We start from the raw sequence: 20,583 nt of genomic DNA, 5'->3' as shown, positions 1-20,583 counted from the left end.
CATATGTCACATCTTCCTGTTGAATTGATCCCTTAATGATTACATAGTGCCCTTCTTTAACTCTTTTAATAGTTTTTGTATTAAAGTCTATTTTGTCAGATATTAGGATGGCTATACCAGCTCTATTTTTGGTTTCTGTTAGCGTGGAATATCTTTTTCCATCCTTTCACTTTCAGTCTGCATGCATCTTTGGTAAATGTGTTTCTTGCAGGCACCAAAAATGAGTTTTATTTTTAAATCCATTCTTCCAGTCTGTATATTTTAATTTGGATGTTGAGATGGTTTACATTCAAGGTGACTATTGACAAGTAATGATTTGGCCCTACCATTTTTCCATATATGTTCCTATTGTTTCTTTTGGACTTTCTTTTTACTTTTCCTGGGAGATTTTCACCTTCATCTTCTTTCATAGTGATGACCATATTTCTGTGTTTCTGTGTGTTTAAGCATCTTTTGTAAGACTGGATGGGTGGTGACAAATTCTTTCAATTTCTCTTTGTTATGGAAGGTTTTTATTTCATCTTCATTTATAAGTGAGAGCTCTGCAGAGCACAATATTCTGGATTGACAGTTTTTTTTTTCTTTTAAGACTTATAATATATCTTGCTATTCTCTCCTATCTTCCAGGGTGTCTGATGAGAAGTCAGCTATGAGTCTATTTGGAGATCCTCTGAAAGTAATCTAGCATTTCTCTCATGCACAATTTATAATCTTTTTATTTATGTTTTACTGTGGATAGTTTGACTACAATGTGTCGTGGTAAAGATCTTTTCTAGTCATGTCTATTAGGAATTCTTTGTGCTTCTTGTGTTTGGATGTCCCTTTCTTTCTCCAAATTAGGGAAGTTTTCTGTAATTATATTACTAAAATGCCTTCTAATCCATTCCCTTTTTCTGTACCTTCAGGAACTCCTAATACCCATACGTTGGATTGTTTGATAGTATCCCATAAATCTCCAACACTCTTTTTTGTTTTCTAATTTCTTCTTTTTTTTGTCTGACTGTAAAATTTCCAGTGATTTGTCTTTTAACTCAGATATTCTTTTTTCTGCTTCACCGAGTCTGTTCTTAAGGCTTTCCACCACATTTTTATTCTATTGAATTATTCATTTCCAAGATTTCATTTTGATTTCTCTTTAAGATCTCAATTTCATGGAGAAATTTAGTGTCATGAATAGATTTCATTAGTTTATGGGTTTGCTTCTGATTATTTCTAAGTTACCCTATGATCAGTTATTTTTATTCCACTTCTGGTATTTCTTCAGTCTCTTCATCTTCACATTCTAGTGTTGAAGTGCTGTGTTATTTTGGGGCATTGTGTTATATTCCTTATTCTTGTTTCTTGAATGGCTGTGTTTACTACTTCACATTCGTCAAGATACTTGTTGGTCTGGCTGTGTTTTGTTTTTCCCCTATGATGGCCTTTATCTTTGGACAATGCCTCTATGGCTTAGTGGAATGTCTGCTTTTTCAATGAATACCTAGAGGAGTGTGGTGGGTGTGGCCAAGGAGCTCTGTTCAGTGCTCCTAGGTGAAGGGAATATCCAAGGTGTCATCCAGATTGGGCATGGTAAATCGCTTCTCTCTTTTTTTTTTTTTTTATTTATCAGAGGGGAGGTTTGTTCGGCTCTGTTGGCATGATGTCATGCTCACCACTTCTCAAAGGAGACCAGTGCCTGGGCACTAGCTCCAGTCGGTACAATATTCCTCCACGCTGCCACAAGAACCACACAAAGTGTCTGTGTAGTCCTCGTTGAAAACATAGATACCACAGCAGTACCCTCACCAAGGAATCAGGAAGTTCCCGGCATATGGAGCTGCCCACAGTGACTGTCCAAAGTGCCAGCCACATTCTGTGCCCGCCCACACCGCCACAGTGTTTTCACAGTCCCGGCACACAGTCGTGGGCACCCATCCCCTGTCAGTTCTCCTGGACAGAATCGGGCATCTCTGCTCAGCTGGTTGGTGGGCGTGAGGACACAAGCTGGCGCGGCTGTTACTTGTGTCAAACATGGCACCTGACCTCCCGGCTTCTTACAGGATGCTAGTGTCGGGTGGTCAGCGTGAGACAAACATACCCCCTTTTTTCCCCTCTAGTTTGGCAGGTACACTCTCTTCCACAGGGCTCCAAGCCGGACTTGTACCAGGCTCTTCCCACAGCTTTATTGCCAGTGGCTTGGGCTGCTGCAGTCCAGTCTCACCTTGCTCTCCAGAGCTGGTGCTAAGGTTCTCGGTTCCTAAGGTCTTGAGTTGTGCGTGTCTACACCCTCCATGTAGATCCACTCTGTCCCTCTAATTTGTATGGCATTTCCCTTGCTGTTTCCTCCTTAACTCTTCCCTGAGAGTGCACTCTCCACTCTTTTTAAATTATCTTCCCCTAAACTAGAGAAGTAAGCACCCTCCTTATTCCATCATATTGGATCTCTCCAGGACATTTTGTACACAAGAGTAACAAAGGCAATAGTCTGAAACAAACCGTTTGAATTCCCTTGTACCCTATAGGTAGAGATGTGCATTGAGGAAACCACAGTGAAAAACAGTATGGATATCCCTAAGGCAATTAAAATAGACTATCACAGTCATCTTTTTTGATTGAATACTCAAGGTAAATGAAATCACCTTTACTCCCATGCATTATGCAAAACAGCCAAGCTTTGGGAACAACTAAAGTGTCCATCAATGAATGAGCATACAAAGAACTTACATTTAGTGATTTAAGCCAGATACAAAAAGACAAATATGGCATTAAAAATGAAAAGAAATTCAAATACCCAGAAACAGAGTACTGGATGGTAGCTGATAAGGTGCTGGGGTTGGGAGAGGGGAATAGGAGGATATAGGTCAAGGTGTACAGTTTCAGTCATGTAGGGTGAATACTGATAGAAATCTAAGGTACAGCATGAAGATTGCAGTTGAAGCCATTGCAGTACAGACTTACAATTTGCCATTAAAATAAATTTTAGGTATTCCTACAAAAACAACCACAACAATCAGTAGCTTTAGTGGTATATTAGTTACCTTTCCTGTAATAATCAGTTCACTATGTCTCTTATTTAAAGATAAATATATCCAAACATCATGCTGAACCTAAATATACACAATAACAAACATGTTAAAATCCACCAGTTTGCAAAGAGTCAAAAAATCTAATTGAACAACACTAGATATTAATGAATAAATCATTACTATGGAAATTGGAAAACAAAGAAAGAATGAATTTCCTATACAACTTCTGCCATTAGGTAACAAGTAGTGGAACAAGGCATTTGCTTTTGTGGAAGGTTAAGCTGGTAATAAAGAGGAAATACCAGGTCTGAAACATCCCCATAGAGTCAGTCCTGTTATCTCAGGAAAACAGGACTGATTCTATAGCAGTGGTAGTATATAGCAGTGGTAGTGTATAGCAGTGGGAGTAGAGCAGTGGTAGTATAGAGCAGTGGTAGTATAGCAGTGGTAGTATAGAGCAGTGGTAGTGTATAGCAGTGGTAGTATAGCAGTGGTAGTATAGCAGTGGTAGTGTAGAGCAGTGGTAGTGTAGAGCAGTGGTAGTATAGAGCAGTGGTAGTGTATAGCAGTGGTAGTATAGAGCAGTGGTAGTATAGAGCAGTGGTAGTATAGAGCAGTGGTAGTGTAGAGCAGTGGTAGTGTAGAGCAGTGGTAGTATAGAGCAGTGGTAGTGTATAGCAGTGGTAGTATAGAGCAGTGGTAGTATAGAGCAGTGGTAGTATAGAGCAGTGGTAGTGTAGAGCAGTGGTAGTGTAGAGCAGTGGTAGTATAGAGCAGTGGTAGTGTAGAGCAGTGGTAGTATAGAGCAGTGGTAGTATAGAGCAGTGGTAGTATAGAGCAGTGGTAGTGTAGAGCAGTGGTAGTGTAGAGCAGTGGTAGTATAGAGCAGTGGTAGTATAGAGCAGTGGTAGTGTATAGCAGTGGTAGTATAGAGCAGTGGTAGTATAGAGCAGTGGTAGTGTAGAGCAGTGGTAGTATAGAGCAGTGGTAGTATAGAGCAGTGGTAGTGTAGAGCAGTGGTAGTATAGCAGTGGTAGTATAGAGCAGTGGTAGTATAGAGCAGTGGTAGTGTAGAGCAGTGGTAGTGTAGAGCAGTGGTAGTATAGAGCAGTGGTAGTGTAGAGCAGTGGTAGTATAGAGCAGTGGTAGTATAGAGCAGTGGTAGTGTAGAGCAGTGGTAGTGTAGAGCAGTGGTAGTGTAGAGCAGTGGTAGTGTAGAGCAGTGGTAGTATAGAGCAGTGGTAGTATAGAGCAGTGGTAGTGTAGAGCAGTGGTAGTATATAGCAGTGGTAGTATAGAGCAGTGGTAGTATAGCAGTGGTAGTATAGAGCAGTGGTAGTATAGAGCAGTGGTAGTATAGAGCAGTGGTAGTATAGAGCAGTGGTAGTGTAGAGCAGTGGTAGTGTAGAGCAGTGGTAGTATAGAGCAGTGGTAGTATAGCAGTGGTAGTATAGATCAGTGGTAGTATAGCAGTGGTAGTGTAGAGCAGTGGTAGTATAGAGCAGTGGTAGTATAGAGCAGTGGTAGTATAGAGCAGTGGTAGTATAGCAGTGGTAATATAGAGCAGTGGTAGTATAGAGCAGTGGTAGTATAAGCAGTGGTAGTATAGCAGTGGTAGTATAGCAGTGGTAGTGTAGAGCAGTGGTAGTATAGCAGTGGTAGTATAGAGCAGTGGGAGTATAGAGCAGTGGGAGTATAGAGCAGTGGTAGTATAGAGCAGTGGTAGTATAGAGCAGTGGTAGTATAGCAGTGGTAGTATAGCAGTGGTAGTATAGAGCAGTGGTAGTATAGAGCAGTGGTAGTATAGAGCAGTGGTAGTATAGAGCAGTGGTAGTGTAGAGCAGTGGTAGTATAGAGCAGTGGTAGTGTATAGCAGTGGTAGTATAGAGCAGTGGTAGTGTATAGCAGTGGTAGTATAGAGCAGTGGTAGTGTAGAGCAGTGGTAGTGTAGAGCAGTGGTAGTATAGCAGTGGTAGTATAGAGCAGTGGTAGTATAGAGCAGTGGTAGTGTAGAGCAGTGGTAGTGTAGAGCAGTGGTAGTGTAGAGCAGTGGTAGTGTAGAGCAGTGGTAGTGTAGAGCAGTGGTAGTATAGCAGTGGTAGTATAGAGCAGTGGTAGTATAGAGCAGTGGTAGTGTAGAGCAGTGGTAGTATAGAGCAGTGGTAGTATAGAGCAGTGGTAGTATAGAGCAGTGGTAGTATAGCAGTGGTAGTATAGCAGTGGTAGTGTAGAGCAGTGGTAGTGTAGAGCAGTGGTAGTATAGCAGTGGTAGTATAGAGCAGTGGTAGTGTATAGCAGTGGTAGTATAGAGCAGTGGTAGTATAGAGCAGTGGTAGTATAGAGCAGTGGTAGTGTAGAGCAGTGGTAGTATAGAGCAGTGGTAGTATAGAGCAGTGGTAGTATAGAGCAGTGGTAGTATAGCAGTGGTAGTATAGAGCAGTGGTAGTATAGAGCAGTGGTAGTATAGAGCAGTGGTAGTATAGCAGTGGTAGTGTAGAGCAGTGGTAGTGTAGAGCAGTGGTAGTATAGAGCAGTGGTAGTGTAGAGCAGTGGTAGTATAGAGCAGTGGTAGTATAGAGCAGTGGTAGTATAGCAGTGGTAGTGTAGAGCAGTGGTAGTATAGCAGTGGTAGTGTAGAGCAGTGGTAGTATAGAGCAGTGGTAGTATAGAGCAGTGGTAGTATAGCAGTGGTAGTGTAGAGCAGTGGTAGTGTAGAGCAGTGGTAGTATAGAGCAGTGGTAGTATAGAGCAGTGGTAGTATAGAGCAGTGGTAGTATAGAGCAGTGGTAGTAGAGCAGTGGTAGTAGAGCAGTGGTAGTATAGAGCAGTGGTAGTATAGAGCAGTGGTAGTGTAGAGCAGTGGTAGTATAGCAGTGGTAGTGTATAGCAGTGGTACTATAGCAGTGGTAGTGTAGAGCAGTGGTAGTGTAGAGCAGTGGTAGTGTAGAGCAGTGGTAGTATAGAGCAGTGGTAGTATAGCAGTGGTAGTGTAGAGCAGTGGTAGTATAGCAGTGGTAGTATAGAGCAGTGGTAGTATAGAGCAGTGGTAGTATAGCAGTGGTAGTGTAGAGCAGTGGTAGTGTAGAGCAGTGGTAGTATAGAGCAGTGGTAGTATAGAGCAGTGGTAGTATAGAGCAGTGGTAGTGTAGAGCAGTGGTAGTGTAGAGCAGTGGTAGTATAGAGCAGTGGTAGTATAGAGCAGTGGTAGTGTAGAGCAGTGGTAGTATAGCAGTGGTAGTATAGAGCAGTGGTAGTATAGAGCAGTGGTAGTGTAGAGCAGTGGTAGTGTAGAGCAGTGGTAGTATAGAGCAGTGGTAGTATAGAGCAGTGGTAGTGTAGAGCAGTGGTAGTATAGCAGTGGTAGTATAGAGCAGTGGTAGTATAGAGCAGTGGTAGTATAGAGCAGTGGTAGTGTAGAGCAGTGGTAGTGTAGAGCAGTGGTAGTATAGAGCAGTGGTAGTGTAGAGCAGTGGTAGTATAGAGCAGTGGTAGTGTAGAGCAGTGGTAGTGTAGAGCAGTGGTAGTGTAGAGCAGTGGTAGTATAGCAGTGGTAGTATAGAGCAGTGGTAGTATAGAGCAGTGGTAGTGTAGAGCAGTGGGTAGGAACAGATTTGGAGGAGAATGTGTGTCTGTACTAAACATGTGTGAATTTTTTTCATTACCTCCTAGACAGTATAGCACAGTAACTATGTGCATAGTGCTTTGCATTGTATTACATATCATAAGTAATCTAGAGATGGTTATAAGAATACAAGAGTATGTGTGCAGGTTAAAAACAAATACATAATTTTGTAACAGAGGCTTGAGCATTTGCTGAATCTACCTGAGAAATTCGTATTTACAAAATGGCTAGAATAACATGTTGAATGACACCATGTGGGACGCAGTCAGCAAACTGAGATACTCAGGGGCTGGCTTTGTGGCGTAGTGGATTAAGTCACTTCCTGCGATGCTGGCATCCTGTTTGGGCTCCTGTTAAAGTCCAGACAGGAAGTGCTCCTCGGGCCTATGGCCCTGGAAACATAGAAGGCTACACCAGTGCTTCCCAGGGGGCAGCCACTGTTCTTACCACCTCCTGCCCCACAACTCCAGGGGATGCTTGCCAATGTTGGCAGCTATCGTTTTAAATTTTTATTCATTTATTTTCATTTTACTTGAAAGATAAGAGGGAGACAGATGGAGAAAGATCTTTTCACCTCCCCCCACCCGTGCTTTCAACAGCTGAGGCTGGGTTGGGGTGATGGCGGGAGCCCGAATTCCATCTGGGTTTCCTAGATGAGTGTTGGGGACCTGAGCACTTGAATCATGAACTATTGCCTCCTGGGGTACACACTGACCAGAAGCTGGGTCATATGAAGAGTAACACATGGCCGGCGCCGCGGCTCACTAGGCTAATCCTCCGCCTTGCGGCTCTGGCACACCGGGTTCTAGTCCCGGTCAGGGCACCGGATTCTGTCCCGGTTGCCCCTCTTCCAGGCCAGCTCTCTGCTGTGGCCAGGGAGTGCAGTGGAGGATGGCCCAAGTGCTTGGGCCCTGCACCCCATGGGAGACCAGGAGAAGCACCTGGCTCCTGCCATCGGATCAGCACGGTGCGCTGGCCGTGGCGGCCATTGGAGGGTGAACCAACGGTGAAGGAAGACCTTTGTCTCTGTCTCTCTGTCTCACTGTCCACTCTGCCTGTCAAAATAAAAAATAAAATAAAAGAAGAGTAACACAGACTCAAACCAGACATTACAGTATGGGATGTGGGCTTCACAAGTGGCAACTTAAGCCCTGAGCCAAATTTCTGCCCTGGGGATGTTTTTGATTGTCTTGACTCAGTGCAGGCGCGGTGGTGGGGTATACCTGGCATCTGCTCAGTAAGGACAAGAGATGTTGCTAAATGCACTTCCAATACTGTGTGTCCCATTGCTCCACAACGAAGATTTATCTGGGGGAGCAGTACTGTGGCATAACAGGTAAAGCTGCCACCTACATTGCCAGCATCCCTTTGGGTTCCAGTCAAGTCCTGGCTGCTCCACTTCTGATCCAGCTCCCTCTTAATGGCCTAGGAAAGCAGTGAAAGATGGCCCAAGTGCCTGGGCCCCTGCACACATGTGGGAGACCTGGAAGAAGCTCCTGATTTCTAGCTTCAAATCAGCCCAGTTCTGGCCATTGTGGCCATTTGGGGAATGAACCAGTAGATAGAAGATTTCTTTCTCCCTCTCCCTCCCTCCCTCCCTCCCTCTCTCTCCCCCCACCCCCTCTCTCTGTAACTCTGCCTTTCAAATAAATAAAAGAATCTTCTTTTAAAAAAGACTTATCTGGCCCCAAATGCCAACAGTGCCATGGTCAAGAACCCCTGGGATGTGTCCTTGAGCAGTGGTACCTTAGCCCATTTGGAATGCAACAGATTGGTGCCTTGTAGACAACAGGAGTGTATCTCTCACGGTAAGGAGGCTGGGACATCCTAGACCAAGTCAGCAGTGAGGGCCACTGCCCCAGTGACAGCCTTCTCACTCCATCCTCACGTGGCCGTGGCAGCAGATGGCTTTTCCCAGGCCTCTTTCAGGAAGGCCTAATGGCCTGAATAGCTCTAATAACCCTGCCTCCTAATACTTCGTGATCACCCCCAAGATGTGGACTTTGGGGACACACAAACACAGGACAGGGCCACAGGCGTGGCCTCTGGGTTGCTGGTCATGTGATGTATCTTGATCTAGTTTTGTGAGAATATTCAACTTGTGAGGATGCATCAGGCTGCACAATTAGGAATGTGAACTTTGCTGTTTATCCCATAAACTCTAATTGAATAAAAGGGAATAGTTCTGTTTTCCATGCCAGACACACAATTTGGGTGCAATTTCTACTCTAGAAATTAAGAAGCATGGCTACAAGTGCATGGCCAAAGACACAATAAGTGCATCATGTGGGGTCAAAGGTTGCACTTGAACCTCTGTGGCTCCAGGGCTTGGTGTTCACCCAGCTCTAAGGAAGGCAGTTGGAGGAGAGAACTGGTTTCCATTTCCACATAGTCTGAATATGAGGTCAAACCAGAACTGTGAGTTTTCTCTTCATTCACTTTTCCTCTTTCAGGCCATGTAAAACTGTGCTGCCTCTGAATTAAAGTATGGACAGCTGTGAAAGAGAGCAAGTGGGTGAAACCCAGGTAAATAAGCTTGCATTTTTATAGGTTATCAGAACATTGGGAGAGGACTATGGAATTGCTGAAGTATGCAACATAATGTAAGATTTTAAGACCTCATGTGAATGTCTTCCTTTACCGTTGGTTCACCCTCCAATGGCTGCTGCAGCCGGCGCGCTGCGGCCGGCGCACCGTGCTGATCCGAAGCCAGGCCAAAGACAAACCAGTTTTGTCATTGACTAGAATTATATGCCTTGTGTACAAGTGCCCAAAGATAAATGGCCATGTCCATTATTATTATAAGGCCTCACCTTATAAGCTAATGTAGTGGTGAAAATTATAAAGTTAAATTTAATATAGTGAGTGAGGGTGGTAAGGTGAGGGACCAATTATCTGGAAATCACCATGAGACCTCTTCGTTATTTAAAATAAATAGAAGATTCAGGGTAGTCTCACAAAGTTCAAGCTTTAATTTGCTGAGAAATCACAGACTGGTGGTTTGCTAACCACTTACATGGTTGAAGGTGGTCCCAAGTGTCAAATCTACTGACCTCCTTAGGGAGAGCTGGTCAGCAAGGTAAGGGGATCAAGGCTGTGTGCCTTGAGTATCTTTATTAATGATTTGCAAGAAAGAAAAATAGATGACATAGACATTTTAAGTAATCTATAGTGTGTGTGTGTGTAGAGAGAGAGTTCAGCTCTGCCCCTGAGGTTGGCCTCCATCTGATGGAGAACCTGTCTCTGGCCGCCATTCTCCCCCAGTCTCAAGATGCAGAGTGGCTCCCACTTGCTATGCCAGATCCTGGTTCAGCAACCTCCAGTTTGTACCTGTGCTGAGCCAGTATGCAGTGCTCATAAAACACAGGTGATTCATGCCTGGAAAAAGAAGCAGTCTGTTGGCTTAACAGTGAGGAGGAAATTCTGCTTGTTCCTGCTCAAGTCGGCATTTTGGGGTAAAACAAACAAAAGCATGGCAAGCATTCACCACGATGTAGATCAAGACTTACCCAGAAGACACAATGCTGCACGTGTTGTAACCGTACACAAGTGATTCATCCGGGTTTTTTTGTAATTTTTCCTATAAATTATTTTTGTCTGATGATGAGCATATGTGAAGAAATCCATACATATTATCATTATGAATTAAAAGAGTGAAGAACTTAAATCGCAGCACTTCTCAGCTATAAAGAGTATCCTGACAAAGTATCAAGAGAAAAAAAGCTGGATTGCAAGCTGAATGAACTGCACTCACACTGAGTGAGTCACTGACAGGGGGCTCCAGGCAGAACACATTCTCCAGTTGTGCGTCTCAAAGGCAACAATAGGGAAACTTTGAATATTTCCTCCTGAAAATACAGGTTCTTGGACTCTTACTTCGCGTTGATCAATTTGCTTTTGTAAATATGTGAAATTATATATAAAATTACAAATACATGTGTACACCTAGGTTTCTTTTTTTTTCTTTTTCTTTCTTTCTTTCTTTTTTTTTTTTTTTTTTTTTTGACAGGCAGAGTTAGAGAGAAAGGTCTTCCTTTTTCTATTGGTTCACCCCATCAGTGGCCGCTGCAGCCAGTGCACCGTGCTGATTCGAAGCCAGGAGCCAAGTGCTTCTCCTGGTCTCCCATGCAGGTGCAGGGCCCAAGCACTTGGGCCATCCTCCACTGCCTTCCCGGGCCACAGCAGAGAGAGAGCTGGCCTGGAAGAGGAGCAACTAGGACAGAATCCGGCGCCCAACTGGGACTAGAACCCGGTGTGCCAGTGCCACAGGCAGAAGATTAGCCTATTGAGTCGCAGCGCCAGCCCATACCTAGGTTTCTTAGTCCATTTTCTGTTGCTATAACAAAATACCTGAGACTCAGTAATCGATAATGAATATGTTTATTTGGCACATGGTACAGGACGCTGAGGAGTCTTCTACTTGTGTTTGGTTTGCTTGTGGCACGGCCTCCTTGCCGCTTGGTGACGTGTGGAGGGCATCACACCGGGATACAGGAGAAGACGCCAGCACACACTTCTCTTCCTCCTCTTGTAAAGCCACAAATGCCATTATGGGGACCCCACTATCATGACCTCATCCAATCCTGATTACCTCACAAAGGCCCCTTCAGAATATCATTAGCAGACGAATTTGGGAATTGAGTCTCCAGTAGATGAATTTTTGGAGGAAACATACAAACCATAGTAGGATGTTTGAGCACATATATAGGTGTGAATGTGTTTGAGATCTACCCTAGTATGTATGTATGTATATCCATTTATCTACTTTTCCACCCACACATCCATCCATCCATCCCTCCATCCATTGTCTTCCTTAGATACTAAAAAAAAAACCTGATTCTATGACTCTTGCTCTACAAAATTTAATAGTGAAATTGAAAACTAAAACAGAATTATTCATATGAGAGACAGAGGCCCAGGATGTCACTCTAAATGTATATAAATATATATTTTAAAAACAGCTTTCTGGAACACTTCAGAGCCTGAATTTTTATCGGCAAGCATACTCATGTAAAATGACTTTTTAATGCAATTAGGAGAATTCATTTTAGTACTCCTGATAATAAAGTTATTTTAAAAATGATGGTTTGTGGTAAGATGAGAATTAAGTACCTAAATGCAACACTGAATATGAATATTGAAATGACTGCTTTGTGTTTAATGTAAAGCCCAAGCTTTACATTACAGTTTTTTTCTTTGTCATATAGTTGTACATATTTATGAGGTACAATGTGATGTTTTGATTCATGTATTTCAACTGGTTTTGGAAACACATTAAAAATGTAAAAAATGCTATCTGCTCTCTTTTAATGTTTAAAATCCTTAACAGTGATTGGCCCCAGTTTCTTTAAATATAAAATAATGATACAGCTGTCATATTTATCATAGTTTTTCCTTTTTTGTAACCATGTAGAAAATTACACATCATAAATTTACAGCTGAGAGAATTTTCTCAAAGTTAACAAGTTTGCGTAACTGTAGTCCACATGAAAACAACAGAGCTTGGCATCGTCTCAACAGCCCCCTACAACCTCTCTGAAATGCTGCACCCCATGCTCCTGGACTGCCGGCACTACAGACTGTCTTTGGCCTGCTTCTGAACTTCACATCAATCAAATCAAACAAATTGTATTTGTTTATACTGGTGTCTCATTTCTTTTGCCCAATATTGTGAAATTTATCCATGTTGTTGCATGTAGTATTAGTTTGTCATTAATTCTCTGCATGATATTCATTTTATAGTCACAATTTATTGATCAACTCAGGGAATGATAGACTATTTCGAATTTCAGAATAACTCAAGTAGTCCTGCTGGGAATATTCTTAGACATGTCTTTAAGATTTATTTATTTATTTGAAAGGCAGGGTGACAGAATTGGTTGATGAGGCAAACAAGAGAGAGCAAGTGAGACTGTCTTCCAGCTTCCCGTTTACTCCCCACATGGCCACAACGGGAAGGGATAGGCCAGGATGAAGCCAGGATCCAGGAACTCCATTGGGGTCTCAAATATTTGAGCCATAATCTGCTGCTTCCCAGGCGCAGTAGCAGGGTGCTGGGTCAGGTAGCTAGGACCAGAAGCAGCACTGATGTGGGATGTGGGCATCCCGAGTGGCAGCTTAGCCTACACCTGGGACCTGGCTTTTGTTAAACACGTGCACATCTGAGCCTGGAGCAAAGGGCATAGGGATGCATAAGGTCACTTTTAACAAATATTGACATGGTTTTCTGTGCCAATTTGTACCCACCTACCAGCAGCATGAGATTTGTTTCTCCATGTCCTTAATAGTATTTGGTGTTGACTTCTTTTTTGTGGTTACAATTTGCATTTTCCTGATGACTATGAAGTCGAGCAACTGTTTATATGTCTACTGGCCATCAAGATACTCTTTTGTGAAGGGCATGTTCAAGTCTTGACTGACTGGACCATTGCTGTAGAAATTCTTCCTGTTTTCTGGGTCGGGATCCTTTTACAGAGTGGATCTACAATCGGCCTTTTACAGGTTCTGCTTCCCCTGATTCAGTCACAGAAATAGAAAAGTATTTGGAAAAGCTTGTCTGAATTGAACACAACAGATTTTTGTTCCCTAAACAACACAGAATAACAAGGATTGAAATAGCATTTAAATTGTGTTAACTGTGTTAGGTGTTTTACATAATATGAGATGTTTTAAAGGTACAGGGTAGTATACATGTGTTATGTGATAAAAAAGACTTGTACATCCTGGGTATTGGAACCCTCAGGCATCTTGAACATAATTTCCCATGGACACTGAGTGATAACTGCATGTAAAATCATCCCTTTTACAACTTTGTGGCTTAAACTTTTGTTCTTACTCATTTTTTAAAAAAAGTTAATTGTAATAATTTCCACTGCATTATATTTTCCTTTGTGATTAACATTTGCTTCCAGTTTAAGAACTCTTCACTTATTACACAGATATAAAGATGTTGTCTTCTGTTTCCAAAATTTCTACTTTGCCTTCTACTTTTGGATCTGCTGTTCATGTGAAATTGATATTTGTGTTTGGTTTAAGGAAAGATCAAGTTCATCTTATCCATATTGATACTAAAATTAACCCCATACCATTTCATAAAGGCCTTTTTCCTATGCTCTACAAAGAGTTGCCTTTGACCTAAATTAGGTGACAGGTTATTAAATATGGATGGGTTACTTTCTGCTCTTCTCCACCTCTGATCTCTCTGTGTGTCCCTGTGTCCATAATGAACTCTCTCAGTGGAATAGCTTTGCAACACATGGTGGTATCTTCTAGTGTTAATCTTCTGCAAGATTACCTGTTCTTAGATTCTTATATGTCATTTTGGAATCAGGTGATCAATGTCTGAAAAAAAAAAAAAACCTTATATTTTTTAAGATTATTTGGTCTATTGACATCTCAATAAATTGAATTTTCTAAACCAAAATGCTTTCATTTATGGATCTTCTTCTTCTCATTGCTTTCAGAGCCAAAGCTTGTATAACTTTCCTAACAGCCCATCTAGATTCATAAATGATAATAGGAATAAATTTTCTATTCTTGTATGATTTTGTTCAATTTTAAACAAGGACTGCACTGCTCTCAAACTGTACAGAAATATTCTTTTCAGCTATTTTCTAGGAGAATTTGTGTACAATTCGTAATTGATTTTTACTTTAAATTTTGGGGGGAATCGCATAGATTTTGTTATTATTGAGTGAATTCTTCTATCTAAAGCACATACAGAATAGCCAGCATTTGGTAAGTGCTGTAAAGTATTAGCACTCTGATGTGCCTGAACATCTACTTCCCCCATGCAAATCACGGCATTAAGATTGCTGGTCTGAGGAGCAACCTTTATGCAAACATGAAAGCGTGTGGAAGCCCTTCCTTTGGAGGTCACCTTTGAAGTGCAGCGATCATTCAGCTATCAGTTGAATACGTTCAGAAGATTCTTTCACTTTCTGAATGTTTTGTTGCCATTGGACTATTCCTGCCTTCAAAACAGTGGGTTTTCATATAAGATAAGTTCACCAAAGTTCAGTTTCCTGTTTTTTTTTTTTTACTTTTCATTACACATTTTATTTATTAACATAAACAGAATAGATTTCATGTATTTTGCAGATATGATCCTAAGAATATAATGATATTTTCCTTACCCTCTTCTTGCATATTCCTCTTTTTTTCTTTTAATTTTTTGCAACAGCATACTCTTTTGAGTCTGGATTATTGCACTAAGCATATTCTCCATTTGCATCCCTTTACTTACTTATTTGTTTGCCAAATACAGACCTTTTTGTGACTGAGTAGTATTTCACCATGTATATATCCTACACTTTATTTACCCAGTTATCAGTTGATGGACATCTTGGTTGATTCCAAACCTTAACTATTGTGAATTGAACTGCTATAAATATGAGGATCCATATTACTTTCATTTGCTGGTTTCATTTCCTTTGGGTATATTCTAGCAGTGAGATGGCTGCATTATACAGTAGACCAGTTTTCAAATTTCTGAGGAATATATACACTATCTTCCATAATGGTTATACTAGTTTATATTGCCACCAACAATGCATAATTTGTTTCCAGCAACTTTTATTTTTTTTCACTTTGGGTGATGGCTGTTCTTTTTTTTTTTTTTTATTTATTCCACAGCATACTTGTGGAATAAGTGCATTTTCAACTTGTGATTGCTTTATCAGGACATAACCACATTTTATTTATTTTTTTTATCTTTTATTTAATGAATATAAATTTCCAAAGTACGACTCATGGGTTACAATGGCTTCCCCCCCCCATACCGTCCCTCCCACCCACTACCCTCCCCTTTCCCACTCCCTCTCCCCTTCCATTCACATCAAGATTCATTTTCGATTATCTTAATATACAGAAGATCAGCTTAGTATACATTAAGTAAGGATTTCAACAGTTTGCTCCCACACAGAAACATAAAGTGAAAAATAATAGATGATTTTTTTTAAATGATGATGAAATCAGATCAGACCTATTGTCATGTTTAATCCCAGTGAGAGTCAAGTTGGGAATTGATAATTTCTTTTTTTTTTTTTTGAAGATCAGTTTAGTGTACATTAAGTAAAGATTTCAATCGTTTGCACCCCCATAGAAACACAAAGTGAAATATACTGTTTGAGTACTCGTTATAGCATTAAGCCTCAGTGTACAGCACATTAAGGACAGAGATCCTACATGAGGAGTAAGTGCACAGTGACTCCTGTTGTTGACTTTACAAATTGACACTCCTGTTTATGGCATCAGTAATCTCCCTATGCACCAGTCATGAGTTTCCAAGGCTATGGAAGCCCCTTGAGTTCTCCTACTCTTATCTTGTTTAGACACGGTCATAGTCAAAGTGGAGGTTCTCTCCTCCCTTCAGAGAAAGGCACCTCCCTCTTTGAAGACCTGTTCTTTCCACTGGGATCTCACTCACAGAGATCTTTTGCCAGAGTGTCTTGGCTTTCCATGCCTGAAATACTCTCATGGGCTTTTCAGCCAGATCCAAGTGCCTTTAGGGCTGATTCTGAGGCCAGAGTGCTATTTAGGACATCCGCCATTCTATGAGTCTGCTGAGTATCTCACTTCCCATGTTGGATCACTCTCCCCTTTATTTATTCTATCGGTTAGTGTTAGCAGGTACTAGACTTGTTTATGTGCTTCCTTTGACTCTTAGTCCTTTCATTATGATCAATTGTGAACTGAAATTGATCACTTGGAATAGTGAGATGGCATTGGCACATGCCACCTTGATGGGATTGAATTGGAATCCCCTGGTATGTTTCCAACTCTACCAATTGGGGCAATTCAGCTTGAGCATGTCCCAAATTATACATCTCTTCCCTCTCTTATTCCCACTCTTATGTTTAACAGGGATCACATTTCAGTTAATTTTCAACACTTAAGAATAACTGTGTGATAATTACAGAATTAAACCAGTCATATTAAGTAGAACAGACAAAAAAAAAATACTATGAGGGATAATGTATTAAGTTGTCCATTAGCAGTCAGGGCTATGCTGATCAAGTCACCATTTCTCATAGTGTCCATTTCACTTCAGGAGGTTTCCTTTTTGGTGTTCAGTCAGTTGTCACCGATCAGGGAGAACATATGGTATTTGTCCCTTTGGGACTGGCTTACTTCACTCAGCATGATGTGTTCCAGATTCCTCCATTTTGTTGCAAATGACTGGATTTCGTTGTTTCTTACTGCGGTATAGTATTCTAAAGAATACATATCCCATAATTTCTTTATCCAGTCTACCATTGATGGGCATTTAGGTTGGTTCCAGGTCTTGGCTATTGTGAATTTTTGTTTATCAATTTAAACTCCTTTGGGTAAATTCCAAGGAGTGGGATGGCTGGGTCGAACGGTAGGGTTATATTCAGGTTTCTGAGGAATCTCCAGACTGATTTCCATAGTGGCTTGACCAGTTTGCATTCCCACCAACAGTGGGTTAGTGTCCCTTTTTCCCCACATCCTCGCCAGCATCTGTTGTTGGTAGATTTCTGTATGTGAGCCATTCTAACCGGGGTGAGGTGAAACCTCATTGTGCTTTTGATTTGCATTTCCCTGATTGCTAGTGACCTTGAACATTTTTTCATGTGCCTGTTGGCCATTTGGATTTCCTCTTTTGAAAAATGTCTATTGAGGTCCTTGGCCCATCTCTTAAGTGGGTTGTTGGTTTTGTTTTTGTGGAGTTTCTTGATCTCTTTGTAGATTCTGGTTATTAACCCTTTATCTGTTGCATAGTTTGCAAATATTTTTTCCCATTCTGTCGGTTGTCTCTTCACTCTCCTGACTGTTTCTTTTGCAGTACAGAAACTTCTCAATTTGATGCAATCCCAATAGTTGATTTTGGCTTTGACTGCCTGTGCCTCCCGGGTCTTTTCCAGAAATTCTTTGCCTGTGCCAATATCTTGAAGGGTTTCTCCAATGTTCTCTAATAACTTAATGGTGTCAGGTCGTAGATTTAGGTCTTTAATCCACATTGAGTGGATTTTTGTGTAAGGTGTAAGGTAGGGGTCTTGCTTCATGATTCTGCACGTGGAAATCCAGTTTTCCCAGCACCATTTATTGAATAGACTGTCCTTGCTCCAGGAATTAGTTTTAGATCCTTGATCAAATATAAGTTGGCTGTAGATGTTTGGATTGATTTCTGGTGTTTCAATTCTGTTCCATTGGTCTATCCATCTGTTTCTGTACCAGTACCATGCTGTTTTGATTACAACTGCCCTGTAGTATGTCCTGAAATCTGGTATTGTGATGCCTCCGGCTTTGTTTTTGTTGTACAAGATTGCTTTAGCTATTCGAGGTCTCTTGTGCCTCCATATGAATTTCAGCACCATTTTTTCTAGATCTGAGAAGAAGGTCTTTGGTATCTTGATTGGTATTGCATTGAATCTATAAATTGCTTTTGGGAGAATGGACATTTTGATGATGTTGATTCTTCCAATCCATGAGCATGGAAGATTTTTCCATTTTTTGGTATCCTCTTCTATTTCTTTCTTTAAGGTTTTGTAATTTTCATCGTAGAGATCTTTAACGTCCTTGGTTAAGTTTATTCCAAGGTATTTGATTGTTTTTGTAGCTATTGTGAATGGGATTGATCTTAGCAGTTCTTTCTCAGTCATGGCATTGCTTGTGTATACAAAGGCTGTTGATTTTTGTGCATTGATTTTATATCCTGCCACTTTGCCAAACTCCTCTATGAGTTCCAATAGTCTCTTAGTAGAGTTCTTTGGATACTCTAAGTACAGAATCATATCATCTGCAAAGAGGGATAGTTTGACTTCTTCCTTCTTGATTTGTATTCCTTTGATTTCTTTTTCTTGTCTGATGGCTCTGGCTAAAACTTCCAGAACTATGTTAAATAGCAGTGGTGAGAGTGGGCATCCCTGCCTGGTGCCAGATTTCAGTGGAAATGCTTCCAACTTTTCCCCATTCAATAGGATGCTGGCTGTGGGTTTTTTATAAATTGCTTTGATTATATTGAGGAATGTTCCTTCTATACCCAATTTGCTTAGAGTTTTCATCATGAAAGGGTGTTGAATTTTATCAAATGCTTTCTCTGCATCAATTGAGATAACCATATGGTTTTTCTTCTGCAGTCTGTTAATGTGGTGAATCACATTGATTGATTTGCGAATGTTGAACCATCCCTGCATACCAGGGATGAATCCCACTTGGTCTGGGTGGATGATTTTCCTGATGTGTTGTTGTATTCTATTGGCCAGAATTTTATTGAGGATTTTTGCATCTATGTTCATCAGGGATATTGGTCTGTAATTTTCTTTCAGTGCTGCATCTTTCTCTGGCTTAGGGATTAAGGTGATGCTGGCTTCATAGAAAGAATTTGGGAGGATTCCCTCTTTTTCGATTGTTCTGAATAGTTTGAGAAGAAATGGGATTAGTTCTTCTTTAAATGTCTGGTAGAATTCAGCAGTGAATCCATCTGGTCCTGGGCTTTTCTTTGTTGGGAGGGCCTTTATTACTGTTTCAATTTCTGTTTCAGTTATGGGTCTATTTAGGTTTTCGATGTCTTCATGGTTCAATTTTGGTAGATTGCATGTGTCCAGGAATCTATCCATTTCTGATAGGTTTTCCTGTTTGCTGGCATACAGGTCCTTGTAGTAATTTCTGATGATTCTTTTTATTTCTGTGGTGTCTGTTGTTACGTTTCCTTTTTCATCTCTGATTTTATTGATTTGGGTCTTTTCTCTTCTTTTTTTAGTTAGTTGGGCCAATGGGGTGTCAATTTTGTTTATTTTTTCAAAAAACCAGCTTCTCGCTTGGCTGATTTTTTGTAATGTTTTTTTGGATTCAATCCTGTTAATTTCTTCTCTGGTTTTAATTATTTCTCTTCTCCTACTAGATTTGGGTTTGGTTTGCTGCAGTTTTTCTAGGTCCTTGAGGTGCGCTGAAAGCTCATTTATTTGGTACCTTTCCAATTTCTTGATATAGGCACCTATTGCTATAAATTTGCCTCTCAATACTGCTTTTGCTGTATCCCATAAGTTTTGATATGTTGTGTTGTTGTCTTCATTTACTTCCAGAAAGTTTTTGATTTCTCTTTTGATTTCTTGAATGACCCAGTGTTCATTCAGGAGCATGTTGTTCAGTCTCCATGTGTTTGCATACTTTCTGGGGTTTCCTGAGTTGCTAATTCCAGCTTCATCCCGCTGTGGTCTGAGAAGCTGCATGGTATGATTCTAATTCTTTTAAATTTGCTGAGACTTGCTTTATGGCCTAGTATGTGATCAATCCTAGAGAAGGTTCCATGCGCTGCTGAGAAGAATGTGAAGTCTGGAGATGTAGGGTTGAAAGTTCTGTAGATATCTGTTAGATCCGTTTGGGCAATAGTGTCAATTAAATCTGCTGTTTCCTTGTTGATCTTCTGTCCGGATGTTCTGTCTATTTCTGAGAGTGGAGTATTGAAGTCCCCCAGTACTATTGTATTGGAATCTAAATCTCCCTTTAAGTCCGTTAACATATCTTTTAAATAGACCGGTGCCCTGTAATTAGGTGCATATACATTTATAATAGTTACATCTTCCTGTTGAATTGAACCCTTAATCATTATATAGTGTCCCTCTTTGTCTCTCTTAACAGTTTTTGTATTAAAGTTTATTTTGTCTGATATTAATATGGCTACACCTGCTTTTTTTTGGTTTCTGTTGGCATGGAATATCTTTTTCCAACCTTTCACTTTCAGTCTGCATGCCTCTTTGTTAGAGAGATGTGTTTCTTGTAGGCAACAAATAGTTGGGTTGTGTTCTGTGAGCCAGTCAGCCAAACGGTGTCTTTTAACTGAAGAATTCAGACCATTAATGTTCAATGTGACTATTGATACGTAGTGACTTTGCCCTGCCATTTTCCCGGAAATATTTTCTAGTATATGCTTTGAGCTTCCCATGCTCTTTTACTGGTAGGTGTTCTTCCTTTCCCTTCTTTCATATTGATGGC

At 40.9% G+C, this 20,583-nt stretch overlaps 1 protein-coding gene across 3 annotated transcripts in view; it reads left to right on the top strand.

Moving 5' to 3' along the window:
- LOC127483844 (uncharacterized) overlaps positions 1–13,460 on the top strand; it is a 124,653-nt gene extending 111,193 nt beyond the window's left edge. Inside the window, exons 3-4 of one of the 3 annotated variants that reach the window (XR_016218669.1) lie at positions 9,081–9,153; positions 12,041–13,456. The gene's annotated coding sequence lies outside the window, so the exon portion shown is untranslated. Of the gene's footprint in view, positions 1–9,080; positions 9,154–11,027; positions 11,341–12,040 lie in introns of those variants that run through there. The other 2 variants (XM_089311104.1, XM_089311105.1) reach the window with 2 other exon arrangements.
- Positions 13,461–20,583: the final 7,123 nt, after the last annotated feature.

This window comes from Oryctolagus cuniculus, chromosome 12 (genome assembly GCF_051225735.1).
Source record: "Oryctolagus cuniculus isolate XC-2025 breed Fujian yellow rabbit chromosome 12, ASM5122573v1, whole genome shotgun sequence".
Classification (NCBI taxonomy): domain Eukaryota; kingdom Metazoa; phylum Chordata; class Mammalia; order Lagomorpha; family Leporidae; genus Oryctolagus; species Oryctolagus cuniculus.
This window is presented reverse-complemented; position numbering and strand designations above follow the sequence as displayed.